Source organism: Polypterus senegalus, chromosome 9 (assembly GCF_016835505.1).
Source record: "Polypterus senegalus isolate Bchr_013 chromosome 9, ASM1683550v1, whole genome shotgun sequence".
NCBI lineage: Eukaryota > Metazoa > Chordata > Cladistia > Polypteriformes > Polypteridae > Polypterus > Polypterus senegalus.
This window is the reverse complement of record NC_053162.1, coordinates 109,017,056-109,032,707: the sequence shown is the minus strand read 5'-3', so window position 1 is coordinate 109,032,707 and position 15,652 is coordinate 109,017,056. Positions and strand designations below refer to the sequence as shown.

At 37.6% G+C, this 15,652-nt stretch overlaps 1 protein-coding gene across 8 annotated transcripts in view; it reads left to right on the top strand.

The window, feature by feature from the left end:
- The window catches only part of cebpg (CCAAT enhancer binding protein gamma), a 191,445-nt gene that overhangs the window by 15,816 nt on the left and 159,977 nt on the right, over window positions 1-15,652 (top strand). For 2 of the 8 annotated variants that reach the window (XR_005634932.1, XM_039763570.1), the window contains exon 2: window positions 11,710-11,894. The exons of 4 other annotated variants lie outside the window; for them this stretch is intronic. The gene's annotated coding sequence lies outside the window, so the exon portion shown is untranslated. Of the gene's footprint in view, window positions 1-10,916; window positions 11,099-11,709; window positions 11,895-14,532; window positions 15,513-15,652 lie in introns of those variants that run through there. 2 more of the 8 variants (XR_005634935.1, XM_039763572.1) reach the window with 2 other exon arrangements.

The window sequence follows — 15,652 nt, the reverse complement described above, 5'->3', positions numbered from 1 at the left end:
AATAGAAGTAAAATCCTGCAGTACTTCTTTGTATTCCCTGCTCTGCGCTCCAATAAACACACGTTATCGGCAATACACTAATAACCCAATTGTGCTCCACTCACTTAGAATCTGGACCCAATGTAGAAAGCATTTTAAGACGGAGAAGCTTCTTTCTGTGGCACCCCTGCAAAAGAACCACCTCTTTCAAACTTCACAAACATATACAGTTTTTAATATCTGGAAAAAATTTGGAATTAACTTGCTTAGAGATCTTTATATAGACAACGCCTTTGCATCCTATGAACAATTACATTCCAAATTTAACATTCCAGCTACAAATTTCTTTCACTATCTTCAAATCAGGAACTTTGTTAAACAGAACCTTCCACATTTTCCTCATCTTGCACCCTCATCCACGCTGGAAAAAATATTGCTCAATTTTGAGGAATTAGACTCCATCTCTACAATATATAAAATCATTTTACAATCCCTTCCTTTCAAAGATCCAAGAGGACCCTGGGAAAATGACCTCTCAATTAATATATCAGAAAAGGAGTGGAAAGTAGCAATGCAGAGAATTCACTCAAGCTCCATATGCGCAAAGCATACAATTATACAACTCAAAATTATATATCGAGCACATCTGTCTCGACTAAAACTCTCCAAAATGTTTCCAGGGCATGATCCAACCTGCGAACGTTGCAACCAAGCCCCAGCCTCACTAGGTCACATGTTCTGGGCCTGCACCAAATTAACATTATTCTGGACAAAAATTTTAATTACCTCTCAGACAGCCTTGGACTCACAATCCCTCCTAACCCATTAACAGCTGTGTTTGGGGTTCTTCCAGAGGGTCTTAAAGTGGAGAAGGACAAACAAATTGTGATTGCATTCACTACACTGTTGGCACGCAGACTTATTCTGATAAACTGGAAGAACCCAAACTCTCCTCTTTTAAGTCAGTGGGAAACTGATGTGTTATATTATTTAAAATTGGAAAAAATCAAATACTCAGTTAGTGGATCTGTACAGACTTTTTTCAAAACATGGCAGGATCTAATCAGTAATATTTTAAAATAAGTTTATAAAGCACAGAGAATTTATTAATTTAGGTATTTTTACAAGCCTTAAATTTTACACCGTTTGGCTTGCTCTCTCTCTCAAGGGTGGGGATCGATCTGTTCTTAACATAATTCTTTTTTTTTTGTAAAAACTTGATTGCTATGTATTGATTGTAATAAAATTAATAAATAAAAATTAAAAAAAAGTATTATAAGTGGCAAAATCTACAGTTTGGTACATCCTGAGAAGGAAAGCAAGCACTGGTGAACTCCACAACGCAAAAAGACCTGGGGCCTCATGTATAACGGCGTGCGTAGAACTCGCACTATAACATGGCGTAAGCACAAAAGCCGAAATGTGCTTACGCACAGAAAAATCCAGATGCAGGAATCTGTGCGTCTCCAACTTCCACGCTCTTCCGCTACATAAATCCCGATCAGCGTGAAAACTAACGCCGTGCACGCGCATTATGTAACGCCCCAAATCCTCCCAGAATTACACCTATTTGAATATGCAAATCAATATAAATCGCCCTTAAGCTCAGCCTTCTGTGAAAAGACAATGGGAAAAGCACGGGGAAAATATAAGAATTTCAGCGAATACCAAGTGGAGGCAAAGGAAAAACATACTATTTGTTCAAATAAGCCGTGGTTTAATCAACAAAAGGAAGTTGATCGAGTGACATAGGGTGTTGGAGAAACTTGAAAGCTCACATTCACAAAATCGCACAGTGCCGGAAATAAAAAAGAAGTCACATATCAAAGTCGCCGTGAAAAGAAAGTTGTAGCCCACTGTCTGAGTGTCATATGAAAGCTTATTAGGGTACAGAGAAAAAAGGCACACGGTGGGGAAAAAGCACGAAATGTCAACTTTAATCTCGACATTTCCACTTTAATCACGTAGTTTATTTTGTCATTAAAATAGAACATCATAAACTTCATCTTAAAATCGTTTAATTAACCAGTTTCTCAAATCACATCGTAATTAAAGTAGCACGTTAAATGCTTTGTTTTGTATTTGATCTTCTACTCGTATGTGATCTATGTGTGTGAATCACTACTTGCTTCTTAAACTGGCTCTCTTCCTCCAACTGGACACAGAGTCGATTACATTTGTGATATTACAGCTCTCTGAATAACTAAAATACTGAGATGTATACGTGATGTCATTTTCATGATGATAGGAGCTAAAGCACATTATTAAACATGTGTTTCATGAGCCTCGTGACAAGCATTTATCTTTTGTCGAAATTTGTCGCTGCGTTTTTAGCTGTGTTGTTATTTTCTCTTTCTGTTTTATATTCAATATATATTACGTACGCCCAAGAGTCCTTGCTTTTCTTTCCCAAGTAACCGATCGCCATACAATCAGCTCTGTAATAGACGTTAAGCCATCTGTAAGCTTAGCGCCGATTCTTTAAAAAGTTTAAGGAACATTGAAATATCTTCGTAGTACATGTTTAATTATTCTATCCTTCACGACACTTCCAGTGAAGAATATATATTATTTAAATGAAGTTAAAGTTTTACGTGTATAATTTAACAAACATATTTTGCTTCATTTCACCTTAAAAATATCGTCATCATATGTAAATACGCGCTTTATAAAGTGGCCCAGGTTGTGAGATATTATAACTGTAGTGCAAGTTTACAGTGGGGTGATTGTACTTATAAGTACAAACAGTTCTACAAGGAGCAATTGATTGAGTGCATTTAAAGTTCTTGGGTTTAAACTGTTTCTGAACCGCGAGGTCCGTACAGGAAAGGCTTTAAAACGTTTTGTAGTGGCAGAGACAGTGTGTGCTTAATGCCGTATACCGATAATTCTCTTTCCGATCAGCTGCTGCTGTGATTCACACTCAGATACAGTGATATAAATACTCCGAGTGCAGTGAGATTAATATGGAAAAAGATGATCCGCTGTGGCAACTCATAACGGGAGGAGCTGAAAGACGAAGAAGAAATAGAAGTGAGAGTAACAACGCTAAAGCAGTTATGGTATTTGGAATACTATGGCTGTTCCCTGGACCATTATATTGTTACGAGTTAATTACAATCAGATGCATTACACTAATAAACAATATGCGGTTAGTTTCAGTCTATTTATAAAGCCGCGTCATGAAAATAATGAGTAATCACACAAGAACAGTACCATTGCTTTGACGCTGGGTGCCGCCAGTTTGCAAAACCGAGCGGAGAACTTGCGTACGACAAGGCATGAGGTACCGTGGAAAAGTGCGTGGCTTTACGCCAAGTGTAGGTTTTATACATCGCGATTTGAACGTGGAAAAGTTCTTGCGCATCATTTCTGTGCGTACGCACCGTTTATACATGAGGCCCTTGGACGTCCACGGAAGACAACAGTGGTGGATAATCGCAGAATCATTTCAATGGTGAAGAGAAACCCCTTCACAACAGCCAACCAAGTGAGCAACATTCTTGAGGGGGTAGGAGTATCGATATCCAAGTATTCCATAAAGAGAAGACTGCATGAAAGTAAATACAGAGGGTGCACTGCAAGAATAGAAAGGCTATCAAGAATAGCGTGAAGAATAGAAAGGCTAGATTGGACTTTGCTAAAGAACATCTAAAAAAGCCAGCACAGTTCTGGAAACACATTCTTTGGACAGATGAAACCAAGATCAACCTCTACCAGAATGATGGCAAGAAAAAAGTATGAAGAAGGCGTGGAACAGCTCATTATCCAAAGCATACCAAATCATCTGTAAAACACGGTAGAGGCAGTGTGATGGCTTGGGTGTGCATGGCTGCCAGTGGCACTGGGACACTAGTGTTTATTGATGTTGTGACACAGGACAGAAGCAGCCGAATGAATTCTGAGGTGTTCAGAGATATACTGTCTGCTCAAATCCAGCTAAATACAGTCAAATTGATTGGGCGGCGTTTCATGATATAGATGGACAATGGCCCAAAACGTACAGCCAAAGCAACCCAGGAGTTTATTAAAGCAAAGAAGTGGAAAATTCTTGAATGGCCAAGTCAGTCACCTGATCTTAACCCAATTGAGCATGCATTTCACTTGTTGAAGACTAAGCTTCAGACAGAAAGGCCCACAGACAAACAGCAACTGAAAGCCGCTGGAGTTAAGGCCTGGCAGAGCATTAAAAAGGAGGAAACCCAGCATCTGGTGGTGTCCATGAGTTCAAGACTTCAGGCTGTCATTGCCAGCAAAGGGTTTTCAACCAAGTATTAGAAATGAACATTTTATTTCCAATTATTTATTTTGTCCAATTACTTTTGAGCCCCTGAAATAAAGGGATTGTGTTAAAAAAATGCTTTAGTTGCCTCACATTTTTATGCAATCTTTTTGTTCAGCCCACTGAATTAAAGCTGAAAGTCTGCACTTCAACTACATCTGAGTTGTTTCATTTAAAATTCATTGTGGTAATGTACAGAACCAAAATTAGAAAAAAGTTGTCTCTGTCCAAATATTTATGGACTTAACTGTATGTGTGTGTGTGTGTGTGTGTATATACATACATACACTAGCAAAATACCTGCGCTTCGCAGCGGAAAAGTAGTGTGTTACATAAGTTATGAAAAAAAGAAAAATTTTAAAAATAACGTAACATGATTGTCAATGTAATTGTTTTGTCACTGTTATGAGTGCTGCTGTCATCAAGGATTTGATTATCATTATTTCTTTCAATCAGGTTCGTATTTGGAGGACGTGTTGTGTTCAGGTTACATTTTGTGTTTGTCAACTGTTGTAAAGATAACAGGTTTCATTCATCGAAGTGTTCACTACCCAAATCGGTACTCGTGAATCTAAGATGTTTAACAGGCATTCTTGTGGATTTGCCTGCGAATATTTAGCGGCAGCATGTCTGTGAACTTGTGGATTTGCCTGTGAGTATTTAGCGACAGCGTCTTTATGAACTTGTGGATGTCTGCGAGTATTTAGCTAAAGTGTGTCTTACTTGTGGATTTTTCTGGGAGTATTTGGCGGTAGCGTCACAAAGTTGTTTCCGTCTAGCTGCATCAGAAAATGTACCACGACTTCTGACATGCCTACTTTTTACTGTTTTATCACAGCTTGGATTGCTGCTGTCATAATCGGTTTGAGTTTCGTGGTTTGTTTCAATTACATTAGTATTTGCAGGACTTGTTTTGAAGTGACATTCGTCATCTGTCAAGCGTTGTAAGCATACAACCGGTTTCATCGATAACTTCGCATCCGGCTTTTGAAAGTTGAAACATTCATAAACATCAAAGTGTCCACTACTCAAATCATCACCTGTGAATCTAAGATGTTTAAGAGGCATTGGCGGTTCTTCAAAGGTGTAAAATATTTGGCCGTTTCGGTACACTTGAAAGCGACAACCGAACAATTCAGCGGCAGCCATCAACTCACATACAGAAGCATAGGTGAAGGGCTTAAGCATTTCACTCTTATAGTGCTCCTGTGTAGTATAATTATCTCCTGTACTGACATCAGTCCACATCTTGAACCTGTCCCAGTCATTCAATACATAAGACACAATGTTCCTCCGGATTTTAAGAGTGAGCCTGATATGGCCGTGCAATATGTAACACAGAGAATGGAAAAGGCAGGCGGCATGTCCGGGCATGGAAACCACTCAGTAAGTGACAGTTCTTTGATCGATGGTGATCACCTTGGTAGACATGTTAATGGGGGTACGGTTGGAACGGTAAAGGAAATGGGTACCTGAACAGTAAACCAAGTCTAAAATACCTACACAATAACTATAATCGTAATTAATGAACAATAAAACAGCGGAGAAGCCGTGGATTAAATTAAAAAGGCTGCAGTTATCAGCTGGGAGACATGAATACTGTGGCTATGCAAGAAAGGGAATGAAGAGACCGGTGTGATGGACGGCCTTATATAGGCAGGCAGCCAATTTACGTGGGAGGCATGGGGATGGGGGAACGCAACGCCGCCTCGCATGGTGACTGAGCTGCAGGCTATAGACGTATATATGTACGTAAGTAGGATTCAGTTATGACAATTACGCGTAGAATTTCAAAATGAAACCTGCTTAACTTTTGTAAAGTAACCTATAAGGAATGAGCCTGCCAAATTTCAGCCTTCTACCTACACGGGAAGTTGGAGAATTAGTGATGAGTGAGTCAGTGAGGGCTTTGCCTTTTGTTAGTTTAGATATAGCTCAAGTATGGCTCCATCTTCTTACTTGACCAAAGATCAGATGTGGCTTCAAAGTTCTGAACAGATTTCATTTCAGCAGGTACCTTTTTTCGACATGTTTTGTACATGTTGGGCACCGCAGTTTGGGAACAATGTTTCATGATGGCACAGTGTATATATATTCTGTTGAGGGTATTAATGAGGTGTTTAAACCCACTGTGGTCCACTACAGCTATGGGAGCCATATCTATTGCGATGTAGTAGAAAATGGTACCAGTTATTTCTTTCCATCACCTTGAATCCTTTTCCTATTGTGTAACATTTGTAAATGCTTGTGTAATCAACAGCTGCACTGTGGAGGAACTTTTGCTGAGTGCTTATTATTCTGTCCTTTTTTTTGAGCTATGCACAATTCATATTTGATAACATGATTGTATACTCCAAGTGTTGAAACAGGTTGATGGTATTTCCTTTGGTCTATTTTCTGTCCACCCTGGCCATCGGACCATACTCTTATTTTATGTTAATTAATGTTGACTTAATTTATTTTCTTACTGTGTCTTTTATTTTTCTATTCTTCATTATATAAAGCACTTTGAGCTACATTTTTTGTATGAAATAATAACATCATCTGACACTTTTATATCAGTTTCTCTAAAAGTGCAGGGGTCATTTTCATTCCTTCACACTTAGGTGAAAGCAGAGCTTCTGAGGTGGCTGGCTGTTGTTCCAAAACGCTTTCTGCTCTCCTCCTTGGCGCTGTTCCATAGTGTGATCACATCAATATTAAGCTTACTTAACTTTAAGCACAAGACTAGCTGTGCTGTTGTGGTGGAAAAAATTTGCAACGCGTTTCACTTAGCTGAGTAAGAGAGGAATGGTTGGAATTTTCAGAACAACCTTCAATGTCAATTTGAGCTATGTACACAGAACAGCTGACATGAAGTAGCTTCTTAAGATGCACCACACAAATCTTATTAGCGACATTGTCATTCACGATAGCTGGTTCTTAGTCTTTTATGTTCCATTCATACAGTGGCGCTATCAACAAGACCGCAAAGTTGCTCTCGTGTGACTGGCATGTAGTGCTCTTATGTAGAAACAGAACTGCCACAGGTGACCAGCCATTGTAAATGTAGTGAACCTGTGATTGTCATGTAGGAATCTGCTGCCATGGATGTTCAGCTGTCACAGCTTTGGGATACTCTCTCTCTGCTGACCTGAGATGTGCTTATAGTTTGCTTAAGATCTTCATTAAGCCTAGATACAATAACTTCACTCATTTGATTCATGTTTGGAATAGTATACCATGGTTCCAAAAAATGTATAATTTGCCTAAAGCACTTGTTTTCAACAACAGTGTAGGGTCTCATATCTTTACAGATAAAAACTGCTATTATTTTTTGGGCACGAGGCAAATTAAATACTGTCTCCAGTGTAGGTAGTTTACGTTCTACTCATTTAAATGTAGACTGAGTTAATGTTTTTGGATGATGTTGCAGTATATGATTTCTCAAATGTGGTGTTTCCACAATACCTAACTTCTGAGTTGCCCAGCTTACTTATGGCTTTGCTTATGGCTTATCCAGTTCTTCTTTACCAACATAATGTTTGAATCCATAGTAATTCCACATACTGTATCTGACTGAAGGGTCGAAAGTGCCGATTTTAATTTGATGAGGACAAGCCATTTTGTGCATGGTAGTACAGATTTCTTTTTTCCGTACTGTAAGACCCAAAATAAGAAAGTTAATGTTTAAGGTTAGTCCTATTAGTGTTTGCTTAATTTGAATATAGTATAATTTTCTCACATAGCTATGGATTATGGTATAACTAACTATAACTATACATCCCCCCCATATGTTAATATGAGACAGAACTTTCTAGCTATATCAGTAATGCAGTTTGTTAATTAAGTGAGTGTGTGTTTAGAATTAGTCCGATTGGTAGCATGGACTGAAAGACCCATTTGCAGTTTGTTTTCTGACTGTTTAAAAATGGTTCAAAATGTATTGGAAAACTTCCAGAAACAAACAAGATTTATAAGCCTTAAACAGAACTTTTCTTAAAACTAGAACTTTTTTTACTTTGCAATACCAATTTTTTCTATTTTTGTGTGAATTGTTTTACTTTGAATTTTTACTAAAGCTTTTAGAAACAAAGATATTTTGTCTGTGGAATCACTTTCAACATGTCAAGGTATTTCCGGAATCCCATGAAGCTAACTAAAGCTGCAGAACTTTGATCATTTTTGGTAAACATGGCTACAATTTTTTGTCAGAAAACTGCCATCTGTAGGTTTTGGACTGGACAGTACAATTTGAAGATTTGTCAGTGAAAGAAAAAGAGCCAAGCTATAGAGTTACCATGCTCTTCTCTTTTATATGCTTGTCTGGATTTGAAAGTTTAAGGTGCAGTTCCCAAACTCAAAGAGACTGTTAGAATTTAAAGGCATCGTGGAAAATTGTCTTGGTTGATGGCATGATAAAGAAATTTCACTTGCCTTTGCCTGAAAAAGACTGAACGTTCTGATTGTGATGTGGCAGCTGTGGTGACACCATCGCCTGGAAACAATGTTAGTTACTAGTGCATTTGCAAGATGGCTAAATGGAATTGAAGAGAAGCCACAAAAAGAGATACAAGTGTAGAATCAAATGAGGATCAATTGAATACACTTTGCTCTCAAGAGTGGGCATGAACAGCTTTTTGATCTCATGTCTAGAATCAAAAGCCCTAAAAGTGATCCTGCAAATTTTTCTGTAGTACTGGAACTGTATGAAAATAGCCTTCGATATGTGTGCAAGCTCATCTCAAGGAGCTAGAGATAACGAATCGAAAATGCACATTGCTTCTAAATGTACGGATTTGAATGAATTTGTGAAGAGTACAATGAAATGTATTTATGAAAATTGCAGAACACAGAGCCTAGTTAATGATTGGTTAGTGGATCCTTAGCGGATTACAATTGAGAGATCAAAATAGTACTTAATCCAGAACTGCTCAAGCTCAGACGCAAAGTTAAAAGTAAAAAGTCGCCCTCTGTCATCACAGACAACCACTGCAGCAGCAGCTTCTTCGATAGCCACGCCTACACGTTCAGAACTCAATATAATTTTTCAAAGACTGTGAGAGCTCAGACTTAATGCAGTCAAGTGTGAGCCGCCACCAACATCAACTGCAGGTGCTGCTGCTCAAGGAGCCAGGCAAGAGTTTTGGGATATATGTAAGCTCATGGAGAAGCAAACCAAAAATTAGAGGGCAATAGCCGAAGCCATTACGATTTTATCCCAGAAAAGAGATAGGCAAGAGGGATACCGTGCACCATGTGGTGAAGTACCACATGGACAGGTCCCTTTATTTTCAGTCGGCCCATTGGCTTACGCAGATTTCATCAGGGCCTTTGATCACTCTGTATGCGATGTATTAGAGAACCCTGAAGATAAATTAAATTACCTGATCCAGTGCACCAGACATCCAGCCCAGGAGATAGTTAAAGGCTGCACATGAGTGCCATCAAGGGAAGGCAACTTGAAAGTTACTATGGCGACCAAATATTCATAGCCAATGCATACATGTATAAAGCATTGAAATGGCCTCAAATGAAGTAGAATGATGGAGCCGCCCTGACAGATTATGCAACCTTTCTTGATACCTGTATGGACGCAATAGGAAGTGCAGGGAGATGTGAAGCATTCAACTGCAATCCAAATATCTCTACAATACTCTCAAAGCTCCCATATTCTTTACAAGATAAATGGCAAACTTCAAGAAAGAGAAGACAGAAGTGCAGATATTGACCACCTAATTACCTTTTTGTACTGACAGGATAAAGATGCATCCCGTGTATGGAAATGACTCCTATGGTAGCACAGAGAAAAAACAAAAAGTGAGACAAGAGTAAGTCTCCTCTGAAGTGTGAACTGAGATCAGGAAGTATTTTTACGAAAAGTATTTCTGAAGCAGCTGAAAAGGGGATTTGAGAAATCTTGGTCAAAAGGACTGCAACTGCTGTCTGTGCATTTAAAAAAGCCTTGTGTTTTCTGCAGTAGCCAGTATACTCTTGCTGAATGTAGTAAAATCAAAGAACTGCAACATAAAGGTAGAATTGACTTTCTAAAATCTAAAGGTTTATGTTTTTGTTGTCTCAAACAGGGGCATCATGAAAAGAACTATAAAGAAAGAATGAAATGTCAGATATGTTCTTTGTAGCACGCTTAACAGGCTCTATTGGATTAGACACCAAAAACAATGATAAGTAAAAATCTACGCATAGTAATAGAGCAGGGTAGAGATTCACAAAATTGATGTTGAGACTTTACAAGTCAATAATGAATAGTTTAAACAAAAACTATCATTAACCAAGAAATCAATACTTTTACCCAGACCTAGTCAGCAGTTCTGCCGAGTAATGGCTCACTCTTTGGCTACCATTAGTTAGTTAGAATAGATTAGTTAATTAGAGTTAATTTTTATAGGCAATAATTTACTTGAGTTTTGGTCATGAGATTGTACAAATGCTGGAAAATAGTGTATTTGTGTTGCTTTTGGGAAAACAAAATTTTGTGTTATCCTGCCTTTTAAAAAGAGTCAAGAAGTGCTGTGCAAAAAATTTCTAGAACTGTGGTTTCATGCAGCTTGTAAATGCAAATTTGTTTTTTGAGATTTCCCAACATTTAGGGCCAGAGTTTTCTTCATGTTCATGTTTATTGTCATGTGTATATAATATGATGTCTTACTTGCAGGTCTCCTCTGGATAGTGACAGTAATGCAATATCAACAAAAGATGCACTAAAAAAACAGCATTCATTGAATGCAATGCATACTTCTATACAATATTCATATGCTGCATTTTTAAGAGTGTGCAGGCAGGGTGTACTGGATGAAGAAGTGATTTGTGACAGAACAGTAACTGTAAGAGTGAAAGGTAAGGTCTATAAACAGTAGTGCAACCCATTTATGTTGTATGGTTTGGAGACGGTGACACTGATGAAAAGATAAGAGGTACAGCTAAAAGTGGCAGAGTTGAAGATGCTGTGATTTTTCGCTCAAAGTAAAGAGGATTAGAAATGAGTATATTATAAAGTATTAAAGTGAGAGAGGCTAGATTAAGATGTCTTGGGAATGTGCAGAGGAGAGATGATGGATACATCAGGAAAAGAATGTTGAGTATGAAACTCTCCCAGGCAAGAGTAAAAGAGGAATGCCAAAGAGGGGATTTAAGGATATGGTGAAGGAGGACATGAAGGCAGTTGTTAAGGCAGAAAATTATGTCAAAGACAGAGATCGATGGAGACAGATGATCTGCTTAAACGGGAGAAGCCAAAAGAAAGAAAGAGAAAGAAAAAGAAAGACAGATACATATCCTACATTTGTTACTATGGATGGCTGTTTAGTAACAATCTGGGGAAAGAAACAATCTCTGAAACTGTTAGTGAAAGTTATAATGGTCCTGTACCATTTGTCAGCAAGGAGGAGTGAGAAATGCTACTATGTTGAGTGACTGATGTCTTTAATAATCCTGTTCATGTCTTACAGATGATTGTAAAAGATGGCCACTTGATGCTGTTAGTGTTTTCTGTGCTGTCTGTGATCTTACACTTTTGAGCTGAGCAGGTGCCATATACCAGAATGTTATGCAGGCAATAAGAATTGAACACCACTCAGCACTTGTAACAGTTCGTGGGAGCGGGTGGAGAAATGTGAGCTTCATCACATTCTGAGTAAGTAAAAGTGTTGATAAGCCTTTTTAACATTTGCTTAAATGTGTCTTGCTGTCATTTTATACTGGCAATGAATGTAACCTTCCCTTCCTAAGTGGACATATTTTGAGACCTTACAAAGAACCATATTGTTTTTAACTGAGTTTTGTGATCCGCATTTACTGCTTTTGCATTATAATAATAATAATCATAAGTTTTATTTATGTAGTGCCTTTCATATACTCAAGGACACTTTGCAATTCAACAAAACACATTAACAAGACACTAGAAGTTGCATACAAGAAAACGAAAAATACTCATTGAAAAGATGTGTTTTTAACATGAGTTTGAAACAAATAATAGATTTTTCCTCGCAGAGGAAACATTCCAAATTTTAGGCGCCATCACACTGAAAGCTCTGCCACCCATAGTTACTAACCTGTATTTAGGTACATTGAGTAAGTTAGCTTTCGATGATCTTATTGCACAGGCAGGAGTGTAAGAAAGCAGTAGCTCAGACAGATAATGAGGGCCTAAACCATGAAGGTCTTTAAAGGTGATGAGAATAATTTTATTTTTGATTCTTGAAGAAACTGGCAACCATTGCAAATCATAGAGGACAGAAGTGATGTGAGCAGATTTTTTTAATGTGTGTAAGTAAACGAGCAGCAGAATTCTGAACATACTGTAATCTGTTGATACATTTAGTTGGGAGGACATAAAACAATGCATTGCAATAGTTCAGACAGGTAGTGATGGAAGCATAAATCAGTGTTTCATTATCTTTCACACTGAGGAAAGAATGCAGATTAGCAATGTTTGCGAAGATGAAAAAAGCTGTATGTACTATTCAGCTAATGTGTGGTTTGAAAGTATGGAACTGATCAAAGATGACACCCAAATTACGGACTGATGCTGAGGGTTCAACCAGGATTCCATCAGCATCAATTTTTATGCCACGAAGGGTAGAAAAGACAGATTTGATACCAATCGATAGGATTTTTTTATCAGGATTAAGTTGTACAAAATTAGCTGTCATACAGTAATTGATTTCCCAAATGCAATCAGTCAGTGCAACTGTTGAAGATGCCGCAGTTGCATAAACACTTATATAAAGTTGTGTGTCATCGAAATAGCAATGGACGTTTAGACCATACTAACAAATTACTCACCTAATAGAAACTTATACTGTATATGTTAAAGAGGATTGGACCTAGAACTGAAGGGATACCTTGTATGAGTTAAGTAGTGGCAGATTTGTATTCCCTAATGAAGACATAATACTGACTATTACTGAGGTATGATATGAACCAAGAAAGAGCAGCACTAGAGATAGCAGTAGCTGAAAGTGGGGACAGTAAAATGTTATGGTTAACTTTATTAAATGCTGCGCTTAAGTCAAGGAGAACTAGAATAGCACCCATCCCAGAATTTGTGGTTATATGTAAGTCATTGGTTCCCTTAGCAGTTTTAGTGCTATGTAGGGCTCTGAATCCAGATTGAAAAGGCTCAAGCAGGTTATGCAAGTTTAAAGAATCAATGAGTTGAGTAGCAACAACTTTTTTTAAGATCTTAGCCATAGATGGAAGATTAGAGATTGGGTGATAAAATTTTAGCTGTAATGGATCTAAGCCAGGCTTTTTTAAAACCGGAGTTACAGCAGCAGTTTTTAATTCATTTGGAACAACACAGGTGCAAAAACTACAGTTGATAAAGTGAGAAATGGGAGCAGAAAGTTTATCAGTACAAGTCTTAATCAGTAGAGTAGGGGCAGGGCCTATAGGGTGGTCCAGATCTAATTCTGCAATTTTCATTATGCTATAACTTATTAAGTTTATTATATAGAATTTCACCCGAAAAATCCTGGACCATCAAGAAGTGTGTGTGCTGACAACATGAAGAATCGTCTTTGCGCCGAACTGGAATCGTCCCTGCATAAATAAAAGTCATCTAGATGATCTAAATCTGCATAATTAGATTATGCACTATCCTATAGGTGGCAAATAGATGAATTTAATTTAGATATAACTTCAGCAATGTAAGTTGATGTAGTGGGGCTAAATTTAAATAAATAAAATTATGTTCAGATTTATTAAATGTTTTTGCACCCCTCAATATATTGTATTGTTATGATGGTCACATCACTACAGCATTATCTGGTTGGTTGTTTTTCTCATCAGCACCACTATTTTGTTTTAGCTTTGCATGGCCATGGCCATTTTGATTATTCCAACAATTTTCCCTTGATGTCACTGTTATGTATGACTTCATCATGCACTTCTTATTTAAAATTGTAGTGCACCAAGTTCTTTTTCCATTGATTCATAAAGCAAAACAAATCTATTTTGTAATTTTAGATAGCATGGCTTTTTACAGAAGCTTATTAAATAAATACACATGCACACACACTATAGTCTTAACTAACACCAGAATAACTAAAAAGGAAAAAAATAAAAAGAAAAGTGACATTGTAGTTACAGTCATAGTGAAGCATTATGCAGGCATGTGAAAGAGCCCGAGTAGCATTTTTAGCACATTTTTACTGAACAGATTGTTGTCTGAAAGTATTTGGTGTCAGTGTGTCTGAAAGAAGATGTATAGCATTGTTCGCAGTGGCACTGACTTTTGTTTTCATTTCCTGTTTCGTTTGTACCTCCAGGGTGTCGAGAGTGAATCCCATAAGTGAGCCTTTCCATTTAATTAGCTTCTATCCAGCACCCAAACTGAAGAAAATTTGGGAGATATACCTGGCCATTGTAGCAACATTTCGGAATGTTTACATTCCGGACCGTGATGTCAGCATTGATAAAAGTCTCATGGCTTAAAAGGGCAGACTGTCATGGATACAGTACATTGCATCAAAAAGTGCAAGATTTGGCATAAAGTTTTTCCAGCATTTTGAATCTAAAACAGGATACATTTGGAATTGGGTTCTGTACAAAGGGAAAGGACAATGTTTGATCAGAAATACAGTTAGTATGGCATTGCTGTGTCGTTTGTGCAGACTTTGATAGATGCTCTGCTGAATCATGGTTACTGTGTAACCAATTTTTATATTTTACTAGAGTTTTTTGACATCTTGCCGCAAAGAAAGACTAACACATATGGAACAGTGTGTCCCAACTGTGAGGTATACCTAAAGACTTCGGCAGAGCTAAATTATAATGAGGTGCACTAGTATCTTGGCAAATGAGTAAAGTGCTTGCACTGAACTAGAAAGGCAAGAAAGATGTTTGTCTTCTTAGGACTGTACATAATGCGGCTACAGTCACTGGACAAGAAAAATGCAACAAACAGGTTGTGAAGGCTTGTGCATTGGTTAATTACAGTAGCATGATGGACGGTGTAGATCATGCAGATCAAGAATTGACTTTCTATCCCATTATGTGGAAGCAACAAAAGAAATACTACAAACAAATATTTCATCATCTGGTGGAAAGTACATTTGGAATTCATTTGTGTTATACAAACAAAAACCTGGCAAAACTGTATCTCATGCAAACTTTACATGCCAGTTTGTAGAGCAAATCATTGCTGCACATCCACTGCCCACACTACCTGTAAAGAGAAGCGGTCGACTCAATCCAGAGAGTCTTATTGGGAAATATTTTATTAATTATATACGGTGCTGGTCATAAAATTAGAATATCATGACAAAGTTGATTTATTTCAGTAATTCCATTCAAAAAGTGAAACTATATTAGATTCATTCATTACACACAAACTGATGTATTTCAAATGTTTATTTCTTTTAATTTTGATGATTATAACTGACAACT